This window comes from Grampus griseus (assembly GCF_964374135.1).
Source record: "Grampus griseus genome assembly, chromosome: 17".
NCBI classification, from domain to species: domain Eukaryota; kingdom Metazoa; phylum Chordata; class Mammalia; order Artiodactyla; family Delphinidae; genus Grampus; species Grampus griseus.
In genome coordinates, this window is record NC_139011.1 from 39,314,693 (window position 1) to 39,336,627 (window position 21,935).

The 21,935-nt window shown below is 38.7% G+C and overlaps 1 protein-coding gene across 3 annotated transcripts in view; it reads right to left on the reverse strand.

Annotated features, from left to right (window-relative positions):
• The window catches only part of CPQ (carboxypeptidase Q), a 466,878-nt gene that overhangs the window by 397,733 nt on the left and 47,210 nt on the right, over nt 1-21,935 (reverse strand). The window lies entirely within an intron of this gene.

Here is a 21,935-nt window from a genome sequence, read left to right on the forward strand (position 1 = left end):
ATCTAGTTCCTTGACCAGGGATCAAACTGGGGCCCTCTGCATTGGGAGTGCAGATACTTAGCCACTGGACCACCAGGGAAGTCCCCATGGACAGCTCTTTCTAATATATCATGCACCTCTTTCCTTTTCAATAAATATAACTCTATATTATTACTTAAATGCCTGTGTAACATTCCCCTGTATAAATCCATTTATTTGATCAGTTCTCTATTTTTGGACCTTTAGATTGATTCCAAATAAATATATTTATACAAACATCTCAGATTATTCCATTAAGAAAAATACTTAGGGAAAAAAAAAGCAAAAGAAAAATTCTTAGAAGTGGAATTGGTGAGAAAAGTAAGTGTAAACATGCTTAAGATGTTTAACACACACTGCAAAACCGCACTCTAGAAAGGCTGTACCAAATTGCACTTCTGTCCTCACCAACAGTGTAAACTGCCTCTTCCCTCACACCCGAGCCAACCCCCAGTACTAAGATACTTTCTTGACTACTGCGCCCTTACATTTCCGTCATTCTCAAGCTCTTTACCAGACCTGAACTAAGCCTCTTTCCTGAGTTCCTCACTGGCAGCGAGCACCCCTTCCAAGCTGTAGGCTTCCTCCCTCTTCCTTCTAGTCCTAGAAGGTCTGTACTGTTTACTGACAAATCATCTCAGCAATTTTTCAGGTCAGAATGAAAGATTATGAATTCCTGAGTTCCGGTACTTACTAATTGAGACACTCAAACACTAGCCCCAATCCAGACTTGAGACAGACACAAGTCTATTAAATTAAGAAGGTAGTTCCAAGCTTTTCAAATAGCCATCATCACATCACACTCAATATGTGAATTTTTCTTGATTGCTCTTTGACAGAGTTAAATTATTTCCCAGAGCAAGGAGAGAAGTCAGATCACTTGGCCGGTCTATCATTGTTAAGTGGGTACCTATAAGATCCTGTGTTCCAGGTACTACAAAATAAGGTAAGAAGGATAAATTTCTTAAAGAACAAATATCTTAGTCAAAAGAAATTTTTCATTTAACATCAATTATTGAACATCACTTTATGCCAGACCCCATAGAGGCACTTAGGTATAAAGCAGAATAAAAAACATAACCTAGCAAGAGAGACAGAAACAGAATAATAATAATTATAGTTAGTATTATTATGTTCAATATGAATTATAAAAAAGTATAGACAAATATCCCAAGTAACATGGAAAATATATAGGAGAGAGTACTTCATTGGATCTGTAGGCATCAGAAAAGGCTTCACAGAGAAGGTGACAAATCCACTGAGTCTTGAACAATGAGTAGGAGTCCTTCAAGAAGAGAAGCTTCAGAAAGGCATTCCAGAAAGAAAAAAAACCACAGGAACACAGACCCTGCTACTTCACAGAGAACCCTGGCGCTGCACAAACTGAATCAAGGTAGTTTATTGTTTAAGCCATGAATGGCAATCTGGTACAACAAATCTTTTTCCTAAAGTAATATATAGGATATTCTTAATTTTAAGTTATTCTTGCATAAAAATGTTTTGGTACCTTTTTCCTCCAGTTTTATTGAAATATAATTGACATAAAGCACTGTATAAGTTTAAGCATAATGATTTGATACTACACATACCATGAAATGATTACCACAATAAGTTTAGTGAAAATCCATCATCGAATACAGACACAAAAGAAAAGAAAAACTACGTTTTCTTGTGATGAGAACTCTTAGAATTTATTCTCTTACCACCTTCACATATAGCACACAGCAGTGTTCATTATATTGATCACGTACATTACATCCCTAGCACTTATCTATCTTATAACTGGACATCTGCACATTTTGTCTGCCTTCATCCAATTCCTTCTCCTCCTACCCTCTACCTCTGGTAATCACAGATCTGATCTTTTTCTATGAGTTTGTTTGTTTATTTGTTGAAGTATAATTGACCTCAACACTGTGTTAGTTCCTGGTGCACAACGCAGTGATTCAATATTTCTGTACATTTCAGAATGGTCCCCATGATAAGTCTAGTTACCATCTGTCATCATACAAAGATATTACATACTCTTTGTAATATCTTACTCTTTGAATATATTACTATACTCTCCATGCTGTACATGTTATCCCCACAACTCATTTATTTTGTAATTTGGAGGGGTTTTTTAAATTTTTATTTTATATTGGAAAATAGTTGATTTACAATGTTGTGTTAGTTTCAGGTGTACAGCAAAGTGACTTAGTAATACATATACATATATCTACTCTTTTTCAGATTCTTTTCCCATAAAGATTATTACAGAGTATTGAATAGAGTTCCCTCTGATATACAGTAGGTCCTTGTTAATTATCTATTTTATATATAGTAGTATATATATGTCAATCCCAACCTCCTAATTTATCCCTCCCTCACCTTTCCCTTTTGGTAATCATAAATTTGTTTTTTAAGTCTGTGAGTCTGTTTCTGTTTTGTAAATAAGTTCATTTAGATCATTTTTTAGATTCCACATATAAGTGGTATGATAGGATATTTGTCTTTCTCTTTCTGACTTACTTCACTCTGTATGACATTCTCCAGGTCCATCTATATCTCTACAAATGACCCAATTTCATTCCTTTTTATGGAGGAGTAATATTCCATGGTATATATGTACCACATCTTCTTTATCCATTCATCTGTCAATGGGAATTTAGGTTGCTTCCATGACCTGGCTATTGTAAATAATGCTGCAATGAACATTGGGGTACATGCATTTTTTTTTTTTTTTTGCGGTACGCGGGCCTTTCACTGTTGTGGCCTCTCCCGTTGCGGAGCACAGGCTCCGGACACGCAGGCCCAGCGGCCATGGCTCACGGGCCCAGCCGCTCCACGGCATGTGGGACCCTCCTGGACCGGGGCACGAACCCGTGTCCCCTGCATCGGCAGGTGGACTCTCAACCACTGCGCCACCAGGGAAGCCCTTCTGCCCATTTTTTGATTGGGTTGTTTGTTTTTTTAATATTGAGCTGCATGAGCTGTTTATATATTTTGCAGATTAATCCTTTGTCCACTGATTTGTTTGCAAATATTTTCTCCCACTCTGAGAGTTGTATTTTCATCTTGTTTATAGTTTCCTTTGCTGTGCAAAAGCTTTTAAGTTTCATTACATACCATTTGTTTATTTTTCTTTTTATTTTCATTACTCTAGGAAGTGGATCCAAAAAGAGATTGCTGTGATTTATGTCAAAGAGTGTCCTGCCTGTTTTCCTCTAAGAGTTTCATAGTATCCAGTTTTACATTTAGGTCTTTAATCCATTTTGAGTTTATTTTTGTGTATGGTGTTAGAGAGTGTTCTAATTTCATTCTTTTACATGGTGCTATCCAGTTTTCCCAGCACCACTTACTGAAGAGACTGTCTTTTCTCGCTTGTATATTCTTGCCTCCTTTGTCATCAATTAATTGACCATAGGTTCATGCGTTTATTTCTGGACTTTCTATCCCGTTCCATTCATCTATAAGTCTGTCTTTGTGCCAGTGCCATACTGTTTTGATTTACTTTTCTGAAGTCAGGGAGCCTAATTCCTCCAGCTCCATTTTTCTTTCTCAAGATCGCTTTGCCTATTCAGGGTCTTTCGTGGAAGTTAATTTTCCTCGTCTATTCTTTTGTACTTGTTTCCAATTTTCTAATAGCAAGAAGTAGCAAACAGTAAAAATAAATACACAAAAATATTAAGTAAAAAAATTAAAAAGCCAAAGCAAGCACTAAATCTAGTGCTTGCTTTCTTATAAATAAATTCTTATGGTTTAATGTTTTAGCATATTTTCTATGAATAAGATTGTCTCTGGATCCAATGATGAAATAAAATATAAAACTATTTCATATTAAAAAAAAATTAGGAAAAGGATGACTGACTCTAGGTAATCAGCTACCTGCACTAGTTTGAGAACCAAAGGATTCCTAGATGGATGAATGGTGAAAATTTGGGAGATAAAACTACAAAGGTAAGGTATGAGGCAGTACTTGAAAAGTTCTAGTAAGTCATGCTGAGAAATTGTGCTTTATAACACAAAGAAATAACATATCAATTGTGTGAGGGACTTCTTTGCGTTTGTTATCTTACAGACAACAAAACCCCTGCAGATAATAGCATAAAGGATGAGTTTGCGTGAGAAGAGATTGAAAGTTACTGTAGTTATGCAGGAAAAAAACAGGACTAAAGCAGATAAGTTGGGAGAGACAGACATAAATAATGAAAATTATATACTGTCATCACATACTAATTAGATGGTTTCTGGCAAATCTAAAACAACTAGAGTCTTTGACATTAAAGAAGAGCGATCAGTTATGGCCGACAGGTACATGAAAAAGTGCTCAACATCACTAATCATCAGGGAAATGTAAATCAAAACCAAAATGAGATATCACCTCACACCTGTTAGGATGGGTATTATCAAAAAAGACAAAGATAAATGTTATCAAGGATGTGTAGAAAAGAGAAACTTCGTACACTCTTGTGGGAATGTAAATTGGTGCAGCCACCATGGAAAACAGTACGGATTTTCCTCAAAAAACTAAAAACAGAACTACCATATGATCTAGGAATTCCACTTCCAGGTATTTATCTGAAGGAATTGAAATCACGATCTCAAAGAGATACCTGCGTTTTCATGCACTGCAGCATTTTTCACAATAGCCAAGATATGGAAACAACGTAAATGTCCATGGATAAAGAAAATGTAGTATTTACAGTCAATGTAATACTATTCAGCCTTATATAAAGGAAATCCTACCATTTGCAACAATGTAAATAAACCTCAAGGACATTACACTAAGTGAAATAAGCCAGAGACAGAAGAATGAATACATGATTCTACTTATATGAAGAATCTAAAATAGTCAGACTCATAGAAGCAGAGAATAGAATGGTGGTTACACCAGGGGCTGGGAGAAGGGGGAAATGGGGCAATGTTAGTTCAAGAAGACAAAGTTTCAGTTATGCAAGATGAGTAAGTCCTAGAGATCTACTACTGTACAGCATAGTGCCTATAGTTAACAATACTGTATTATATACTTATAAATTTGTTCAGAGTGTAATCTAATGTTGTGTTCTTAGGAGGGAGGGGTGAAGGAAGAGAGGAAGGGAGGAAGGAAGAGGGGAAGGGAAGAAAGTAGGGAGGAAGAGGAAGCTTTTGGAGGTGATGGATACATTTACGGCACTGACTGCGGTGATGGTCTCAAAAGTGTATGCTTATCTCCAAACCCACCAAGTTGCATACATTAAATATATTCAGCTTTTGTATGTCAGAAGAAAAGTTTTATACACAAAAAAAGAGGAGTAAGGAAATCTCTGCCAAAATTAAATCCATAATTGCTATCTTTCTTTTTTTCTCTTTCTCACTCAGAAAATCATAGGACGTCAAAGGTAGAAGGAACCTCATTCTGAGGTGCTCAAACTTCAGTGCACATGCTTGGTCAGCTTGTTAAAAGGAAGATATCTGAGTCCCATCCCCAGAGGTTCCAATCCTGTAGGCCTGTGTGGAGTCCAGGAATCTCGACTTTTAACAAGCCACCCTAGTAATTCTGACACATATCCAAGGAACATATTCCGAGAATCACTGATCTGGTACAAGCCCCTCAACTGCCAGATGAGAAAGCTGAGGCCAGGACAACAAAAGTCATGAATCTAACCTCAGGAAGTTCCAGAGTTCAAACCCTAGGTTCCCAATTCCCAGTAATCTTTACACTACACATCTCTTACTGCCCCAAACAACCCAAAGTCAGTGTGGGCCAACTAGATGAAACTGGAATAACCAATCTATAAGAGACACAGGGTCAAATTCTGAAAGCAAGAATTTTTGGGGAGTGGCTTTGGTCTCATGCATGCAGGTGACAGCACATTCACCTCAGCAGTAGACCCTTCTCAAAGTGTGTTCACATTCTGGTAGGCTGTTCATAGCCATTCTTCTTTCCATGCCTTGGGCAGCACTTAGTTGGCCCGTTCCAACAATGAGCTCAGAAAATTGCAAATACCCCAAACCCCAGGTATCAGCCATGTCACATAATTTAAACTCTTTTTTTTTTTTTTTTTTTTTTTTTTTTTTTGCGGTACGCAGGCCTCTCACTGCTGTGGCCTCTCCCGTTGCGGAGCACAGGCTCCGGACGCGCAGGCTCAGCGGCCATGGCTCACGGGCCCAGCCGCTCCGCGGCACGCGGGATCTTCCCAGACCGGGGCACGAACCCGCGTCCCCTGCATCGGCAGGCGGACTCTCAACCACTGCGCCACCAGGGAAGCCCTTAAACTCTTAAGAGTAAGAAACTGGTGGGAAATATTTTGCAACACAGCATTTGACCGTTAGAGCTGTGGGGCTGAAAGATGCTAAAACTGCAGCTAACTACTTACAATTCACAACCTCCTTATGCCTCAGTTTCTTCACGTATCAAAAGGCCATAATGAGACCTTTCCTACACACCTCAGAGACATGCTGTAGGAAGCAGGTAGCTGTGAAACTGCTTTTACAAGTTTTAAAAGGACTATACGAAAAGGTAAAATCCTTTCTTGTCTACTTCAGCTGCCACTATTGGATACTTTGAGAGGTCCAGGCACAAGGAGAAGCATCTGGAAGAAATTTGCTTTTGGCTGGGCTTTGAAAGGAGAAGTGATTACTGATGGAGTGACGGTGAGGATAAAGAAAATAAGGTGGACAGAAGCAGAGACCACAGGGTGGGCAGTCTGATAAGACTGCTGACAGAAATTAACTTTTTTTTTTTTTTTTACTCCTATGGGCTCTTGGCCTTCATAAGGCAGAATGTACCAAGAAAGTAAGACACAGAGGAAAGACCTTTTTTCTCTAATTCCGGCTACTTACTAAAAGCTATCTATAAGATAATATTTCATTTTTAAAACATTGTATTTAAAATTAGGTATAGCTTGATTGTTAAAGGTTTTAATGTGAGGAGGTGTGTGGATATTAAAGGGAGTTTCTCAGCTATTGCATCTCTTGACTCCAGCATTTCAAATTAACAAACCTTATGCTGCATTCATGTTTTCACTCTATAAAATACACATGACTTGTTTTTCTCCTATCTAAACAGGCCAAGTCAACTTTCATCAAGTCATCATCAAACAGCATTTTATTAAGCCACCACCTGTGCACATCATATAACACTGCAGTGAGTTAAGGAGCCTGAGTGAAGAAAGGACAAGTTCACATCGCAGCTAATTCCCAAAAGTAGGGAGAGTTTTGAAAAGCATCCACTTGTTAAGCTTTGGCACAGTTTCAATAAGATGATGGAAACTGAACTAGACCTTACTGGTCATCTAATTCAAGTATCTGTTCTTTTATTTTAACATCTTTATTGGAGTATAATTGCTTTACAATGGTGTGTTAGTTTCTGCTTTATAACAAACTGAATCACTTATACATATACATATGTCCCCATATGTCTTCCCTCTTGCATCTCCCTCCCTCCCACCCTTCCTATCCCACCCCTCTAGGTGGTCACAAAGCACCGAGATGATCTCCCTGTGCTATGTGGCTGCTTCCCACTAGCTATCTATTTGACATTTGGTAGTGTATATATGTCCATGCCACTCTCGCACTTTGTCCCACCTTACCCTTCCCCCTCCCCGTGTCCTCAAGACCATTCTCTAGCAGGTCTGCATCTTTATTCCCGTCTTGCCCCTAGATTCTTCATGACCACTTTTTTATTTTTTTTAGATTCCATATATATGTGTTAGCATACAGTATTTGTTTTTCTTTCTAACTTACTTCAGTCTGTATGACAGACTCTATGTCCATCCACCTCACTACAAACAATTCAGTTTCGTTTCTTTTTATGGTTGAGTAATATGTCATTGTATATATGCGCCACATCTTCTTTATCCATTCATCTGTCAATGGACACTTAGGCTGCTTCCATGTCCTGGCTATTGTAAATAGAGCTGCAATGAACATTGTGGTACATGATTTTTGAATTATGGTTTCCTCAGGGTATATGCCCAGTAGTGGGATTGCTGGGTCGTATGGTAGTTCTACTTTTAGTTTTTTAAGGAACCTCCATACTGTTCTGCACAGTGGCTGTATCAATTTACATTCCCACCAACAGTGCAAGAGGGTTCCCTTTCCTCCACACCCTCTCCACCATTTACTGTTTGTAGATTTTTTGATGATGGCCATTCTGACCAGTGTGAGATATCTCATTGTAGTTTTGATTTGCATTTCTCTAATGATTAATGATGTTAAGCATTCTTTCATGTGTTTGTTGGCAATCTGTATATCTTCTTTGGAGAAATGTCTATTTACGTCTTTTGCCCATTTCTGGATTGGGTTGTTTGTTTTTTTGATATTGAGCTGCATGAGCTGCTTGTAAATTTTGGAGATTAATCCTTGGTCAGTTGCTTCATTTGCAAATATTTTCTCCCATTCTGAGGGTTGTCTTTTCTTCTTGTTTATGGTCTCCTTTGCTGTGCAAAAGCTTTTAAGTTTCATTAGGTCCCATTTGCTTATTTTTGCTTTTATTTCCATTTCTCTAGAAGGTGGGTCAAAAAGGATCTTGCTGTGATTTGTCATAGAGTGTTCTGCCTATGTTTTCCTCTAAGAGTTTGATAGTGTCTGGCCTTACATTTAGGTCTTTAATCCATTTTGAGTTTATTTTTGTGTATGGTGTTAGGGAGTGTTCTAATTTCATTCTTTTATGTGTAGCTGTCCAGTTTTCCCAGAACCACTTATTGAAGAGGCTATCTTTTCTCCATTATATATTCTTGCCTCCTTTATCAAAGATAAGGTGACCATATGTGTGTGGGTTTACTTCTGGGCTTTCTATCCTGTTCCATTGATCTATATTTCTGTTTTTGTGCCAGTACCATACTGTCTTGATTACTGTAGCTTTGTAGTATAGTCTGAAGTCAGGGAGCCTGATTCCTCCAGCTCTGTTTTTCATTCTCAAGATTGCTTTGGCTATTCGGAGTCTTCTGTGTTTCCATACAATTTGTGAAATTTTTTGTTCTAGTTCTGTGAAAAATGTCACTGGTCGTTTGATAGGGATAGCACTGAATCTGTAGATTGCTTTGGGTAGTAGAGTCCTTTTCACAGTGTTGATTCTTCCAATCCAAGAATATGGTATATCTCTCCATCTATTTGTATCATCTTTAATTTCTTTCATCAGTGTCTTATAATTTTCTGCATACATGTCTTGTCTCCTTAGGTAGGTTTATTCCTAGGTATTTTATTCTTTTTGTTGCAATGGTAAATGGGAGTGTTTTCTTAATTTCACTTTCAGATTTTGCATCATTAGTGTATAGGAATGCCAGAGATTTCTGTACATTAAGTTTGTATCCTGCTACTTTACCAAATTCATTGATTAGATCTAGTCGTTTTCTGGTAGCTTCTTTAGGATTCGCTATGTATAGTATCATGTCATCTGCAGTGACAGCTTTACTTCTTCTTTTCCAGTTTGGATTCCTTTTATTTCTTTTTCTTCTCTGATTGCTGTGGCTAAAACTTCCAAAACTATGTTGAATAAGAGTGGTGAGAGTGGGCAACCTTGTCTTGTTCCTGATCTTAGTGGAAATGCTTTCAGTTTTTCAACATTGAGGATGATGTTGGCTGTGGGTTTGTCATATATGGCCTTTATTATGTTGAGGAAAGTTCCCTCTATGCCTACTTTCTGCAGGGCTTTTATCATAAATGGGTGTTGAATTTTGTCGAAAGCTTTCTCTGCATCGATTGAGATGATCATATGGTTTTTCTCCTTCAATTTGTTAATATGGTGTATCACGTTGATTGATTTGCGTATATTGAAGAATCCTTGCATTCCTGGGGTAAACCCCACTTGATCATGGTGTAAGATCCTTTTAATGTGCTGTTGGATTCTGTTTGCTAGCATTTTGTTGAGGATTTTTGCATCTATGTTAATCAGTGATATTGGCCTGTATTTTCCTTTCTTTGTGACAATCTTTGTCTGGTTTTGGTACCAGGCAGCCTTGTAGAATGAGTTTGGGAGTGTTCCCCCCTCTGCTATATTTTGGAAGAGTTTGAGAAGGAAAGGTGTTAGCTCTTCTCTAAATGTTTGACAGAATTTGCCTGTGAAGCCATCTGGTCCTGGGCTTTTGTTTGTTGGAAGATTTTTAATCACAGTTTCAATTTCAGTGCTTGTGATTGGTCTGTTCATATTTTCTATTTCTTCCTGGTTCAGTCTTGGAAGGTTGTGCATTTCTAAGAATTTGTCCATTTCTTCCAGGTTGTCCATTTTATTGGCATATAGTTGCTTATAGTAATCTCTCATGATCCTTTGTATTTGTGCAATGTCAGTTGTTACTTCTCCTTTTTCATTTCTAATTCTATTGATTTGCGTCTTCTCCCTTTTTTTCTTGATAAGTCTGGCTAATGGTTTATCAAATTTTTTTATCTTCTCAGCAAGCATCTGTTCTAAAGTACAACTTCTTCTCAAAGTAAAACACCCACTGCCATAGCCTTAATTTATGACTACCCTCTCTCTGCTTGGAAATGTCCAAAAATGGGATGCTTACCACCCCAAATGATAGGCCATTATACTTTTTATCAATTTTAATTAAAATAATGTTCTTTTATTTGCTGTTTACCTGTTCACCTCCCTGCAATATACCTTAATGAAAAAAGGAAGAGTTTTAGAGTCATACAGGATTGAGTACAATCCCCAATTCTGCCAATTACCAGTTGTTTGACCTTGAGTATCTTCTTTAAGCTCTCTGATCCTTGATTTCCTCACCTATAAAATGAAAACAATAACCGCCTACCTTAGTGGTTTGTTGTGTGAAGTAAACTATGTATGTGAAAAGTAAATTATATGTGAAAAGTGTTTAGCAGTGTACATGGCACTTAATAGCTGCTCAGTGAACAAAGTATTATTCCACTCATTTCTTCTAGCTCTGTCATTTGCTGCTAATGTTTTAATTCCTCTTTTATATGCATATAAGAGTTGTTTAAACATATGATGATGGTGAACTTCTTCTTTCCTAACACTGGTCCTTAACCATCTCCAGTTCCTGCCTTGTGTTCTGTTGCCATTTAATCCCAAGTCACTACCCTGCTGGGGTCATAGGGATAGTCTGACATAATGGGCTATAGGTAGGGGATTGGGTTATTTAGTGACTTGGAACATCTTTCAACCAAAGGATATGATACGATCCAGATAAACACTTCAAACCATGACAAGACGGAAGAAATAAATCCAAATACAGGCATAACTCATTTTATTTTACTTCGCTTTACTGCACCTCACAGATACTATATTTTTCAAAATTGAAGGTTACTCTGCATCAAGTAAACTCTATCAGTGCCATTTTTCCAATAGCGTTTACTCACGTCATGTCTCTGTGTCACATATTGGTAATTCTGATAATATTTCAAACTTTTTGATTATTATTTGTTACGGTGATCTGTGATCAGTGACCTTTGATGCTACTGTTATAATTGTTTTGGGGCACCACAAACTGCACCCACTTAAGATGGCAAACTGACTCAATAAATGTTGTGTGTGTTCTCACCGCTCCAGACTCTCTCCCTTTCCCTGGGCCTCCTTATTCCCTAAGACAAAACAATATTGAAATTAGGCAAATTAATAGTCCTACAATGGCCTTTAAGCACTCGTTCAAGTAAAAGGAAGAGTTGCACATCTCTCACTGTAAATCAAAAGCTAGAAACGATTATTATGCTTAATGAGGAAGACACATCAAAAGCAAAGAGAGGTCAAAAGCTAGGCCTCTTGCACCAGTTAGCCAAGTTGTGAATGAATGCAAAGGAAAAGTTCTTGAAAGAAACTAAAAGTGCTACTCCAGTGAACATACCAATGATAAGAAACTGAAATAGCCTTATTGCCCATATGAAGCAAGTTTGAGTGATCTAGATAGAAGATAGTATCAGCCACAACATTACCTTAAGCCAAAGCCTAATACAAAGCAAGGTCCTAACTCTCTTCAATTCTGTGAAGGCTGAGGAAGGTGAGGAAGCTGCAGAAGAAAAGTTTGAAGCTAGCAGAAGTTGGTTCTTGAGCTTTATGGAAAGAAGCCGTCTCCATAACATAAAAGTACAAGGTGAAGCAGCTAGTGCTGATGTAGAAGCCGCAGAAGTTAGCTAGAAGATCTAACTAAGATCATTCGTGAAGGTGGCTACACTAAACAACAGATTTTTAATGCAGATGAAACAGCCTTCTATCGGAAGAAGATGCCATCTGGGACTTGCATAGCTAGAGAAGAGAAGTCAATGCCTAATTTAAAGGCTTCAAAGGACAGGCTGACTCTCTTATTAGGGGCTAATGAAGCTAGTGACTTGAAGTTGAATGAAGTTTAAATGACCATTTCAAAAATCCTAAGGCCCTTAAGAATTATGCTAAATCTATACTGTCTGTGCTCCTTAAATGGAACAATAAAGCCTGGATGACAGCACATCTGTTCACAACATGGTTTACTGAATATTTTAAGCCCACTGTTGAGACCTACTGCTCAGAAAAAAAGATTCCTTTCAAAATATTACTGTTCATTGACAATGCACCTGGTTACCCAAGAGCTCTTATGGAGATGTATAATAAGATTAATGTTGTTTTCATGTCTGCTAGCACAACATCCATGCTGCAGCTCATGGATTGAGGAGTCATTTCCACTTCCAAGTCTTAACTATTTAAGAAATATATTGTAAAGTTATAGCTGCCATGGGTAGTAATTCCTCTGGTGGATCTAAGCAAAGTAAATTGAAAACCTTCTGGAAATGATTACCATTCTAGATGACATTAAGAACATTCGTGATTCATGGGAAGAGGTCAAAATATCAACATTCACAGGAATTTGGAAGAAGTTGATTCCAATCCTCATGGAATGACTTTGAGGGGCTCAAGACTTCAGTGGAGGAAGTAACTGCAGATGTGGTGGAAATAGCAAGAGAATTAGAATTAAAAGTGGAACCTGAAGATGTGAATAAATTGTTACAATTGTTTCACAGATGAGAAGTTGCTTCTTATGGATGAGCAAAGAAAGTGGTTTCTTGAGATGGAATCTATTCCTCGTGAAGATACTGTGAAGATTGTTGAAACGACAACAAAGAATTTAGACTGTTACACCCACTAAGTTGATAAAGCAGCAGCAGGGTTTGACAGGATCAACTCCAGTTTTGAAAGAACTTCTACTGTGGGTAAAATGCTATCAAACAGCATTGTATTTTACAGAGAAATCGTTCCTGAAAGGAAGTATCAATCAATGCAGCAAACTTCACTGTTGTCGTATTTTAAGAAATTCCCACAGCCTCCCCAGCCTTCAGTAACCACCACGCTGATCAGTCAGCAGCCACCAACACTGAAGCAAGACCCTACACCAGCAAAGACATTACAACCTGATGAAGGCTCAGATGATGGTTAACATTATTTAGCAACAGAGTAATTTTTAATTAAGGTAGATACATTGTTTTTGGAGATACAATGCTATTATTGAACACTTAACAGACTATAGTATAGTGTAAACCTAACTTCTATATGCACTGGAAAGCCAAAAATTTCATGTGACTTGCTTTATTGTGATATTTGCTTTATTGCAGTGGTCTGGAACAGAACCTGAAATATCTCCAAGGTATGCCTGTATAACGTTAATCACAATCAATGTAAATGGACTTTACTGTCTGGTTAAAAGACAAATATTGTCAGACTGGAGTAAAAAATAAAATACAACTCTAAGTTATTTGTGAGGGACACACCTAAAGCTTAACACACATAAATTTAATGTAAAGTTTATGAAAAAGATATATCAAAAAACACTAATTAAAAAAAATTGGTAAAGCTGTATCAATATCAGACAAAATCGATTTAAAGGCAAAAGGATTATTGGTATGAAGAGAATCATTACCAAAAATGCTCAGTTCACTAGGAATATATAACAATTTTACATGTATATGCACTTAATTACATGGATTCAAAAGTATATAGAGCAAAAAAAAATGTCTGAACTACAGAGAAATGGGCAAATCCTCATAATAATGGAAGATTTTAACATACCTCCTCAGTAACTGACATATCAAGCAAAAACAACAACAAAATCAGTAATGATATAAAAATCTGAACAACACAACAAACTTGATCTACTGTGTACGTATGAGACAATACATTCAACAACTTGAGAATATACATTCTCTTCAAGCACACATGGTTATAAAAATTAACCACATTCCGGGCCATAAAATAGATCTCAACAAATTTCAGATTCTCTTATCTCACATACTATGTTATCTGAAAGCAAATAGTTAAATTAAAAATCAGTAGCAAGAAGAATTATAAAAGGAAATTACATATTTGAAATCCAAAAACACCCTTCTAAATTACCCAGTGGTTATAGAAGAATTAAAATTAGAAAATACATAGAACTGAACGATAACAGAAATACTACTGATCAAAACACATGAAGTGCAGCGACAGACATTCATAAGTTTGGAATAGTGTAGAATGTACTTAAATGAGATTTTAGAAAGCAGAAACCATAAAGGAAAAGATCAGTTAATTTACTATGTCAAAATTAATCATCTTGATTCATAGAAAGACCATAGAATGACTGAGGAGGAAAAAAGCCACAAACTGGGAGAAAATAGTAGCAATACAAATACCATCAAAAGCATTAGGACCTAGAATACAGAAGAATCTCAAAGAACAAAAGAGGAAAAGATGAACAATCCAACAGAAAAATGTGAAAAGTCACTTCATAGAAAGGGAAACAGGAATGGTGAATTAAAAGATGTTCACCTTCATTAGGAATTAGGAAATTGTAAATTTAAATCACAAGATACCATTCACATCATAATACTGGCAAACACACAAAAGTCTGATAATAAGTATGGGAGATAACATGGAACAAAAGAAGAAATCCTACACTCTGGAAAACAATTTGGAATTATATGGTAAATCTGAACATGCAAATACCTATAACTCCCTTTCTGGCATGGACAACTGAGCAGTGTTACTGAACCAGTACCACTGCATACAGCCGTCTGTGCCTTGTAATTAGTACCTCTTAGAGGTACACAGTATCCCTACATGTAAAAACATACAGAGCAAGCCTGTCAGTGACAACTACTGAACTGGAGAACACCAGAGAAGACTTGGGGAGAAAAATCATCAGTTTATATTTCAACATTTTTCACAGAGAATACAGTCTAGTTAAAATTAAACCTTAAGCTCACAATTCTATACTCTCCTTACTCAGAAATTTTGTCTACGAATAATATAGTCACTAGCTACATTTAGCTACTGAGCACTTGAAATATGGCTACTGCAAACTGAGATGTGCTATAATTGCAATCTACCTCCTAGATTTCAAAGACTAAGTACAGAGAAGAAAAAGAGAGTATGAAATACCTCACTAATTATTTATATTGATTACATGTTGAAATAATATTTTTACATTGGATTAAATAAAATATATTACTAAAAATGTATTTCACCTGTCTCTTTTTATTTTTATTTTTTAATGTGGCTACTACAAAATTCAAACTTAGTATGGAGCTCACATGCTATTTCTATTGAACGGGGCTGTTCTCAGAACTATCTGAACCACGTATTCATTATTATCCATGTCTTCATTAAGTAATGATGGATTGAAAAAGTTCATTGTTAAAACTGGTGAAAGGGAAATAAAAATGTGCCTCACACTGAAAAGTCAGGACCATAATAAAGGAAGTCATTTGTTAACTGCATGCAAAGTGAGGAACTGAAATCCCTGTACTCCGCAAATGTCACCTCTTCACCAACACAGAGAATAGTCACAAGTGCACAGACATTGAGATGTCACCAATGTCTTATCTTTGGTAGGAATGGAAGGGACTTTTAAATGTCCTGGCAATGAGGAGGTATAACAAAAAGGGAGTTTAGTGATATTAAGCTAAAACTTAAGTCCTGTCTTTAAAATAGGTTTGACAGAAGCCTTGTGCTGAGATTTGAAGAAGTCTATATAAAAGACTGTACACCACTCTGCCCCAGCCAACAAATCTGTACCTGGAATTCTGAAAATGCCTTTGTTAACAGACAGATGCATTAGTTGGGGTTCACAGGGGACTTCTTTTCAAATGTATATACTCATAGCGCGATAAAACAATGAGTCCTACCATTGATCTCACATAGAACTTGATCTGAGCTATCTTCATCAGATTCTTTCCTCAGACAACTCACTAACACTGAGGCATTAAAAAAATATTTTTTTCTGGAAGGAGGAATGCTAAAAAAAACATTGCCTTGCAGGGGGTGCTCTCACTGGGACACTTCGGGCAAGTGAACTCTGACAGCAGAGCCACATGGGGGCCCTGCTCAGAACCTGGATGTGAGTGGAGGTGTGCCAGACAGCACGGGGATACAGGAGGATAACATGAGAAGAGGCTGCCGTAGAGACAGCAACACATTTTACCAGAAACTGCCTTGGTTTCAATTTCAAATTACCAAAAGATTTTATTGCCCCAAATAAGCATTTTCCACTTTTTACTTCTTGGAAGTGTTTTTTGTCATCTGTTTGTTAAGAACGGAAATTAAAAAATACAACTACTATGTTAAAGTGGGTTAGCAACCAAACTTATATATTTTGGATAATAACATGTCAATAAGATAATTCAAAAAAAAAAAATTTGAGGGGACTTTCCCTGGCAGTCCAGTGGTTAAGACTATGCGCTTCCACTGCAGCTAGCACGAGTTCGATCCCTGGTCGGGGAACTAAGATCCCACGTGCCGCGTGGCACGGCCATAAATAAATTAATTAATTAATTAAATTAACCATTCTTAAAAAAAAAAATTTAACATACTAAGGATAATCCACAGTGAGCCCACCGAACATCCTAATTGGCTCAAACACCGATTTTAATAGGGTGCTATTCCTCCATTTATCAAGATGCCAGAAAGAAAAGGTTCTTCACTGTGAACGCTGAGGAAACTAAAAAGCATTTTTCATTCTGTAGAGGTCGGGGGTGTGCAAAGAACATGATGTGGAAATTGATGTCAGCTTGTGAAAGATAAACAGGAAATACCACCTACGGCCATGTTGAGACTTGAGAAACACTAGTTCAGTGTCATTGAGATAGGGCCAAACCCAAATGAGTTCTTCCTTTAACAGATTTTAGACACTTTTGATTTGTGTATTCTACTCAACGTTATTCAATTACAGATCATCTAACTCTGTAATTCCCCAAGCCTCTGACTTCTCTGTCATCTCCCTGAACGCGTCCGGTCGTTTCACTACTTACCAAAGTCTGGCTGGGAAGAATGAGGGCGAGGAGGAAGCTAAATTCGTATCAGTCAATTACACTTCTTAGCAACACTGTAAAATATTCACAAAGGAAAAAGTGAGGTGTCTATATGACCTGGGAGTTTTGTTTAACCACACTGGAATACCAAAATGGGAGAGAATATGTTCGTGTTTTTACATACCTGCTTCAAATTCCACTGTTCTTTTAACAAAAATATTTTCATCAAAAAATGCTCCCTCGGGCTTCCCTGGTGGCGCAGTGGTTGAGAGTCCGCCTGCCGATGCAGAGGACACGGGTTCGTGCCCCGGTCTGGTAAGATCCCACATGCCGCGGAGCGGCTGGGCCCGTGAGCCATGGCTGCTGAGCCTGCACGTCCGGAGCCTGTGCTCCGCAACGGGAGAGGCCACAACAGTGAGAGGCCCGCGTACCGCAAAAAAAAAAAAAAAATGTTCCCTCGGGCTTCCCTGGTGGCGCGGTGGTTGAGAGTCCGCCTGCCGATGCAGGGGACACGGGTTTGTGCCCCGGTCCGGGAAGATCCCACATGCCGCGGAGCGGCTGAGCCCGGAAGCCACGGCCGCTGAGCCTGCGCGTCCGGAGCCTGTGCTCCGCAACAGGAGGGGCCACAACAGTGAGAGGCCGCATACCATAAAAAAAAAAATGCTCCCTCATCCATGAACCTGCACCTCTGTCTGGTCCACAGAGATCTCCTTCCCACTTCAAACCTCCCAACCCCCGGCCCATCCACGACCACTATTTACAGACTCTCATGCCATTTTCATTCTCACGAAAACAGGTTTGTGCCTGATTCCCTCTCCACTGAATATCTCAGTTCATTCACGTTACAGAGTATTTCCTGAGACATTTCATGGAAGCTCCTGGCTTCTCCTTCGTCATTCAACAAGGAACAACTCCTCCCCCACCCCATCTGGTCCCGTGATGCTACAAGTCAATCAAGAAGTTTGGACCCATCATATGTAGAGGGAATCCGTGTTCATCCTACAGTACAAGTACAATACAAAGGTAACTGAAAGTTCCCAGATTAACCCAAACCATCAATCCCACGCCAGAACAGACCTGAAAGCTTATGGTGGATTCCAGGAAAGCCTGCAGTATCCAAGGAGCCAACCTGTATTAAGAGTACACTAGCTTATATCCAACGTTCGTTTCCGTTAACAAGTTGTGAGACAGGTATTATCTCTAACTAAGAGATAAAGGAACTGAGGCTCAGAGAGTTTAGCTATAGTTGTCCAAAGTCACACAGTTAATAAGTGACAGAGACACGGTTCAAATCAAGGTCTAGATGGTTAAAATCCAGTAAACTCTAGATCAGTGATTTTTTTGAACAGTCTTCCTCTTTGGAGCTTAGTTCTAGGCAGATGCTGCTATAAGAAGGAAGTGAGAGTTTGGAAAAAATTAGTAATGCAGGTGGTAAATAGTGCCCAATGAGCAAGGTTTCAGAACTATCTTAGATGAAGAACCTCCACTTTTATCTTTTTTATGCATTGGAATTCCATAAAGTTTAATGGAGGTAGGGAGGACAATTGAATGTCTTTTCTTTTTTTAAAGTTAATGTATATACAGTTTATTGCTCTAGGTCAGTAGGTCTCAAACGTAGATGCACATTAGAATCACCTGGGGAGCCTTTAAAACGCCTGTTGCCATGGCCACATCTGAGACAAATTACATCAGAATTTCTGAGGGTGGGACCCAGGCATCAGTAGTTTTGTAAAGCTTCCCGCGTGATACCATTCAAGTTTCAGATCCCCTGCTCCAGGTTAGGAATGCTAAGGATTGAGTCGTTTTCTAAAACCTTTAAGATTAGAAAGATTTTACAGGCCCTCTGACAACCACCAGTCTTTTGGGGGAAGGAGAAAAGAGATGAGCTGGACCAGCTCACTGTTTCCCTCCCTGTACTAGGCTTTCTTCTTTGGCTGTGTTCATCTTCCCAAGTCTAATATCCTAATGTCTGTCATCAGCTTCTCCCAAGACACTTGGTCCTCTGCAGTTGTCTATTCCAAATTTGGTTTCTTGCTGCCCCCAAGAGAGATGAGCTGACTTCAGGAGAGGAGAAGAAACTCAAGCTTTCAGGCCACTGGTAATTTTCTATGGCCTTCTCATAGCTTTAGTTTCCTTTCATCTTCCTGTCTCTTCGTTTTAACTTGTTCTATTCAGGATATGTTATTTAAAATATATGTCCAGTAGGGTCATTATATCCTCAGGCTCTGTGCTAGCCTAGCAAAGAGAAAAAATTAGCTGATTCCTTCTGAAAGGACTATGGTCCTGAGTGTTCACATGCGTCTGTCAGCTCTGACAGGGGGCAAGACACGGGAACATGGAACACTGCCACTGCCTTTGTGTTTATCCTCCTCATTATCCAAGGCCCTCTGTGTACAGGGTCTCCCAACTGCTGACAATCTCCAGACCCGAGGCCATTTTCAATATCAAATAAAGCATCAAAACTCATCCTGAAATATCAGACAAATTCAGGAGATGAGACATGGTATAAGCCAACTGGCTTGTCTCTTCCACAAGTCAATGTCCTGTGTTCACACAAACACACACATACACACAAAAGCAAGGATGAGGAAAGACTGTTCTAGGCGCAAAGAGGCTGAAGAGACATAAGAATGAAGTGAAAGGCACTGGCCCTGATTAGATCCTGAACTGAACAAACCAACTACAAAAGATACTTTGGAGACAAATGGGAAATTTGAATATGGATCAAGTATTAGATGATATTAAGGAATTTCAGCTCATTTTAATAAGAGCAATAATAGTATATGGTACTGCAGGAAATAGTCATATTTTTAGAGAAATATGTAGGGATGATATAACACTAGCAATAAAACAAAAATGATGAAGCAAATATGGCAAAATGTTGACAATTATTAAATCCAGATGATGTGTATATATTCAGTATTATATGCTAACTACTTTGTTTGAAGTTTTTCATAATAAAAAATAATTTTTTTAATTCTCATCCCTGAAAAATAGGCACAGCTAGAAAATACTCTTTCCTATAATGAAGACTTCCATAGGAAAATGCTCAGGAGATGTGAAACCAGGATGTCCAAATCTACAAGGTGTGTAAGGCAGCCATAGGATGAGTGTCTACACTATGCCCAATACAACTCTCTCCACCCTTTTACCCGCCCTGCATGGGAAAAGTGTTGTCTCAAGGTGCACACGCATGGCTTCACACCTAACAAGGAATCACACAGAGCTCTCTAGCATACTCAGAGTTCCATGGAGGTCCACCCCAGCTCCGTCAGCTGTAAGACTCCCTGTCATTTCCCAGATTTCTTGGAAGCCACTGGTTTCCACTGGTTATTTAAATTTGTGTGACGGGTATTACATCTGTTGTGATGCAAACGTTCTCCCTATATGTAGGTAATCTAGGTGCTGATTCCATCCACAAATGACATAATACATCCAACAGGACATGCGCTTTGAGTTCCTTTTTCGCCTAGTGATGAAGGATTTCTCACTCTCTAATCTGATTTTTCTTGAGCCTGAAACCATACATTTGCCAGACAGGCTGAGCCAGGAGTCCCTCCTTCGGCTTAGTTAACAGACCTGTATGGGGATCAAACATATGACCCTGTGCTCTGATGAACTCCACTAGCTCAATCTCAGGGACCACATCTATAATCCCACACCTGGAAGACCAGCACAGCTGGCTCAGAAAATATTTCTGATACTGACTCAAGAAGAGAGAAAACTCTGTGATTTATAAAGTGCTTTCTCGGTTTCCCAAGATGATACTGACCACATCTACCCTCAGAACGTGTCAAATAATCCCAAGGAAGGCAAAGGTTTTCTGTTTCAAGGCTATGCCCAAAATGCTCAAAAGCCTAAAATCCACAAATCAAAAGGTAGAGAAAATTCTAAGACGGTTAAACACCTTTTTTTATAAATAAAAAAAACGGACTGCTCTTTAGCCTATCAATCTATTAGGATAAAAGGAGGGAAAATCCAATTTCTAATTACACTGGAGTCACCTGACTCACATTAGAGCACAATGAAGCAGAGAAACCCTAAAGGGCAAAGAGTCACTGAATAATAAAATGCTGGCCTCGGGCTTACCTGGTGGCGCAGCGGTTGAGAGTCCGCCTGTCGATGCAGGGGACACGGGTTCATGCCCCGGTCCGGGAAGATCCCACATGCCGCGGAGCGGCTGGGTCCGTGAGCCATGGCCGCTGAGCCTGCGCGTCCGGAGCCTGTGCTCCACGACGGGAAAGGCCACAACAGTGAGAGGCCCGCATACCACAAAAAAAAAAAAAAAAATGCTGGCCTCTTTTACTTTTTCAACATAATATATCCTTCCATATAACATTTCTCTTCTACTAAAAGTATCAAAACAAGTCAGGCCTCCCAAGCACCAGCATTTGGTAAAAGTACTTAAGACAAGCAGTAAGGCTAAGTGCTCAGACATTGTCCTGCCTATTCTCAGTACCAGATGACTGGGAAGTCAAGGTTAACATGACAGCCATTTCAATGAACTATCACCCCAAGAGGCAGGTGACACCCGGGTAGGAACAGCAGATAGGGGCTGAGACCAGGCAGTAGCCAAAGCACAGGGCAGATAAGCCAACCTTTGAGGCAGAGGTGACAAATGAGTGATCTGTGGGCTGAATCCAGGTCAGATATATTTTGTTTGGCCTGCACAGTGTTTTTCCAAATATCAGAACAATTAGCGACATTAAAAGGTCAGGAGATTTCATATAAAAATCTGGATTTCTATT